Genomic DNA, 6077 nt, shown 5'->3' on the forward strand with positions numbered 1-6077 from the left:
CTTACAGTATATCCCCTATGGGTTAAGAATGGGATGTGACTGAAGTTCATATGTGAGTCAAGACAGGTGAGCAAATACTGTTGCCAATACTCATAGACTGTGTAGACTGTGTAGTTATGGCCTGGGGCTTTTAAAAAATGTTCATTGTAAACTCTGTCCATCAGATGTGATTAGCTCATCTCAACACACCAGATAAATCTCCACTGCCACTGACAGCCTAAACAAACCCATGTAACGCACTAGCAGTTAGATGAATTATGAGAAACAAACAATGAGTGCAAATGTGGAATGGTCTCACGGAGTATCTAAACATGAAACACTGTGAAAGCCAAAAATGGAGACAAAAATAAAACTCGGTGTGTGTGTGTGTGTGTGTGTGCATGTACATATGTGGTTTGTGTGTTTGTGTGGATGAGTGTGACTACTGAAGTGTGAACAGCTTGTGTGAATGATTGTTCACCCTTCGACTGCTATGTCTGTGATGATGATGGATGTCTTTGGAGAAATGAATTAACCCTTAAGCATTAAGTAACTGATTCTGATGTTTGTATCTGAAGACAAAATGAGACAGAACCAATTCAAAGACTTTAAAAGTAAGCACTTGCACTGCCTCTCACATTGTCATAAATTACGTGACTGTTGTTCCTTTTTTGGCCATGTGACGTCCTCAGTGTTTCTTTCGATGCATGTCATGTTTTCATTATTGGTTGTTAGTTTCACCTGAGCCTTGTTATGTTGCCCATTTAAGCCCCCTGCCATGTTGAGTTCTTTGATCAAAAGGTATTACCAGAGAACAGTGTTGGGCAAGTTACTTCAAAAACATAATACATTATGTATTAGCCTACATGTTACTGTCATTTCAAAGTAACGTGTTACACTACAATATTACTGTCTCTGAATTGTAATGCATTATGGTTATGGTTATGGTTATGGTTATGGTTATGGTTATTTAACAGACGCCTTTGTCCAAAGCGACATACAAATAAATAGCAATACAAATTAAATAACAGTGAACAATTACAAAAAAGGGAGAATAGCAATATTATCAATACAACAATCATATAAGCACTAATCTAATGAGAAATAAAACAATGAAATGACAAAAGCAATCAAATAAGTCACTCAGTTAATTATATAATAACAATAACTATAGCAAGGTATGGCTAAATTTAAGGACAATAGCAGAATAAATGTAAAATTTTAACAATGGACAAATTATAACAAAACAAAAACTATTATACAAACCATAACACATAACAAACACTCAAAAGACTAAGTGCATATTAAACAAATATGCCTTAAGACCCCTCTTAAAAGATCCAAAACTGTTGCTTGAACGGAGAGCACTGGGCAACTCATTCCACCAACACGGAACCACTGAAGAATAGGATCTACAGTTTGACCTAGCATGTATGGTTTGTCGACATAACAGACGCTCCTCAGAAGATCGCAATGGGCGGTTGGGAATGTACATCTTCATCAAAGAACTGAATTGGCTAGGAGCAGATCCAGTCAGTGTCCTATAGGCCAGAGTGAGAGATTTAAATTTAATTCTGGCTACTATAGGGAGCCAGTGGAGAGTAACTAGGAGAGGGGTTACATGTGTCCTCTTTGGCTGATTGAAGACCAGTCGTGCTGCAGCATTCTGAATCAACTGTAGTGGTCTTAATATGCAAGCAGGTAGGCCAGCTAACAGGGAATTACAGTAGTCCAGCTTGGAGATAACCATTGCCTGTACAAGAAGCTGAGTGGAATCTTGTGTCAGATAAGGTCTGATCTTCCTAATGTTGTACAGGGTATACCGACATGACTTTGCAATTGAGGCAACATGCTCAGAGAAAGTAAGTTGGTCATCAATTATGACACCCAAGTTACGTGCCGATCTAGTTGGAGTCAATGAGGATGAATCAAGCTGGATGTTCATCTGTTGGGGAATGGCTGTTTTTGCTGGAAACACCAAGAGCTCAGTTTTTGAAAGATTAAGCTGAAGGTGCTGATCCTTCATCCAGATTGAAATATCCTTCAGGCATGCAGAGATCCGATGGGAAACACTAGAGTCCTCAGGTGGGAAGGATAGGAAAAGTTGAGTGTCGTCCGCATAGCAATGATATTCAAATCCATGAGAGCGAATAAACCCACCTAAAGAAGTGGTGTAATTGCACTACACTACTATAGCATTACTTTTGAGTTACTTTCATATAAACTTTAATATAAACTTTATATATATATATATATATATATATATATATATATATATATATATATATATATATATATATTTATTTTATGTAGCTTATTATGCTTAATCCAGCTTAATCATAGGCAGAATTTTTTGAAACCGACAAAGGGTTAGTCAGATAAATTGCACTAGAGATACGGTAACTTTAGACCTAGCCTTCATTAAAATCAGTGCCCACTATATTATAACCTAAAGCCAAAGACCTGACAAGATACACTTTTTTTGCATTTCTATTCCACTTGAACCTCAGGAAGTAAAGAGACTTGTGGCAGCTACTATTTATTGCTAATGTTTATTGGGTTTAACAGACGTTTTTGTTTGGATCACAGATTGACATGATGTTGTTATTTACAGCAGTGACAACCTGTTGAGGCAACAACTCCTTACCTTGCTAGTCTGGACGGGGGTCTTGCTAAAAGCTGGTGACTCCACTGCTGACAGCGGATGCATATCTTCAACCATAGGCTACTCTTCCACAAGTCTCCTTACTTCTTGAGGTTCAAGTGGCATCGCGGAACGGGATAATTTATAGCTGCTTTGTATAGTCTCCTCTCGTTTGCTTTCTTTTTACTCACGTAGGCTAATGTTAGCCTGGTATCGCTCTAAACGTTTCGTGCAATTACTTGTGCTATTGCGGTAGATATTTTGGTTTCGCACATAGTGCACTTAATATGTCCCATCCTCATATCTTTATCTCTAACAAACTGAAAGTAATGAAAGTATGTCCATCTTGAATGTACTGTCCGACGTGGAGCCTGCTTCAGCTTCTGCCATCTTTTACAAATAAGAAAAAAAACATTCCAGGCCTTTATTTGCGTGGATTGTTTCTCCTCTACTGATCTCGCGTGGCGATTGTATAAAAACAAAACACCACTTAATTGCAATGTAACTTGCGTTACTGACCTTTGTAACGAGTTACACATTACCCATTTCGATTTTGGAATGCCTTACATTACCGCGTTACAGCAAAAAGCAATACATTACAGTAATTACATTACTTTTGTAACTCGTTAGGCCTACTCCCAACACTGCCAGAGAATGTCTAAAAGGAGAGAACCGCCACTCTTAAATGATCTGGGGCAGCCGTGGTGTACTGGTTAGCGCATCGGGCTTGTAACCGGAGGGTTGCCGGTTCGATCCTCGACCAGTCCATCACGGCTGAAGTGCCCTTGAGCAAGGCACCTAACCCCTCACTGCTCCCCGAGCGCCGCTGGTTGGGCAGGCAGCTCACTGCTCTGGGTTGTGTAATTCACCTCACTGTGTGTTCACTGTGTGTTCACTAATTCGGTTAAATTGGGTTAAATGCAGAGAACTGAATTTCCCTCACGGGATCAAAAACGTATATATTCTATTCTATTCTATTTCCGGGTGGTATACTGCAACAGGAGGGCGATCGCGAGTAAGTGGAGAATGAATGGAGGTGAATGGAGTTGTACTCCTAAAATCCACTTTTCTCTAATACATTTTTTTGTGTAGAAATCGGAATATTGCAGGCGAAAAGGGGGTCAAAGGAAATACACATGGCTGAGTGTCAGATTTTTTAAGTCACTTAATTGTTCTAAAAAGCCTTCCAAACATGTCAATGATGTCATTCATTAGCAGAATGCTAGCAACAACGACCCAGCCTGTAAGAAACCAAAGGGCCAGAAGTACTTGTTCATTCAACTTTCGACCTATAATCCATATTGAGCTTGCAGAAACTGAAATCCAATCTTCGATTTTTCAATGACAATCAGGTGAAACAAACCAATTTAGCAGTATAGCCCCATAGACCCCCAATTGTTTTTGCACTTACTCGTGATCGCCCCTAGTGGAACTGCAACAGATTACGGGTAAAAAGCAGGTACAATTGAGTTAAAGGGATAGTTCGGGTTTTAAGACACGAAGTTATATGGGTTCCCCGTCAGCAACGTTGTGCATCAGCACTGACTTACCCCGCAACAGCGTCCTGTGAGCCGAGATCCAGCCGGTTTTTGATGGTGAAGAAAGTAGTCCGGCAAGTTTCTGGGGTCACGAAAGTAAAGTGTTTTTCTTCTCAAAACCATATGTGTTCAAAAGAGTGATATATTTGCACCACAAAAACGTTGTCCAGGAAAAATTCAAACCTCGTTATCACTTACTTATTTTTCGCGATTCCTATCACTGCGCGCTACTGACAGCTGGACAACGTTTTTGTGGTGCAAATATATCACTCTGTTGAACGCATATGGTTTTGAGAAGAAAAACACTTTACTTTCGTGACCCCAGAAACCTGCTGAAGAAAATAGTCCGGCATCAAAAACGATCAAAAACCGGCTGGATCTCGGCTCACAGGACGCTGTCGGGGGGTAAGTCAGTGCTGATGCACAACGTTGCTGAGAGGGAACCCATATAACTTTGTGTCTTAAAACCCAAACTATCCCTTTAATAGGGAGTGAACGGGCTCTCCCTTAAATGGGCTCTGGTAGCACTCATCACTCAACACACTCCTGTACAGTAGGTGGGGGTATGCAAAATTTTAAGTAATCTGCCATCAGGGGCGTCACTAGGTGTACCATAGATCCGGGGCTGTAGCCCGACTTTTTTTGTTTAATTTTTTTTTTTTTTTTTCCTTCTTACGGGGGTCCGGGGGTTTTTCCCCCGGGAAATTTTGAAAATTGGGCCGTTAAAGATGCCGTTTCAACATAGTTTGAGAAGGAAAGGAAGGTAATTCGTTGGGGTTCTCCTCATCATATTTTAATAACAAATAAAGCTAATTCCCCTCAAGGCTAGCCTATAGGCTACTGGTATTAGTTCTAACAGAGACCTCACACCCAAACATTGTTTTCTGCCCGTGACATGATGAATGAATGAATCATTTCCAGGTGCCACTCTAATCGCTGTAAATGGATTAATCCAACACAACTCCTCGTCCAATTTTCAGTTTGCATGGAAATCATTGGTATAATTGCCTAGGAGATCTACGTGCGGCCAGCCTGACTCTTCCACTCGTTTTGTGGTAACTAGTTCTAGCAGTGTTTACTGCTGTTGTTGTAGGCTACTACGTGTTTACTACTGTTAGGCTACTGTACTAGTAGACTTAATGGAACAAGTTCATGGAAAACTAATGCTTGTGCAGAATGTTTCGTTAATCTATCCTACAGAGCCGTTAGGTAACGTCGGTGAGTAAATTTATCTCTCTGTTATCCAAATGAACGGTCTTAAAGTTAGCGAGTTACAGAGGCTGGCAGTCAGCCCGACAGAGGGGGGAAGCATGGAACACTGATGTCGCATTTGCAACAATTTATTCCGACTCCATGGAACGTCAGCGAACAAGAGTAACAATATTGCAGTTGTGCCTGTGTTTCTGGCTCTCAGGCTAAGTTGTGACTGCTAAGAAATAGCCTAATCTAGACGCCACTAGCGGCAATCACGTCAGGCTAGGGGCTGCTGACCGTGGCATTCAATTTGAACCTTATAAAAAAAAACCTCTGTGGCGATTTTCATCATTTTGTAAGGCACGGAGATCCGGGGCTATCCCCAATACATATGGGGCTATAGCCCCGAATGCCCAGGTCTAACGACGCCTCTGTCTGCCATTATTGGGGGGGGAGTGGGGGAGAGGGTGTGTGTGGGGAGGGGTTGTAGATAGATGTAACACATCTGTTTTTGTATATGTGTATGTATATATATATGTATATTGTAATTGTTTTGCTTGCTTTTACCTGCTGTAATATTTTAATTCATAGGAAATTATGCCATTCTCTTTCTGGCAGGGGGACTATCAATGGAAACTAGCCCTTTGGCTGTAATTGGGTGCATTTACATTTTCTTTGTAAAATGTCAATTACTGTACACTGTCCCTCTACTGTATAACAAA

The sequence above is a fragment of the Sardina pilchardus genome, chromosome 5 (assembly GCF_963854185.1).
Source record: "Sardina pilchardus chromosome 5, fSarPil1.1, whole genome shotgun sequence".
Taxonomy (NCBI): Eukaryota; Metazoa; Chordata; class Actinopteri; order Clupeiformes; family Clupeidae; genus Sardina; species Sardina pilchardus.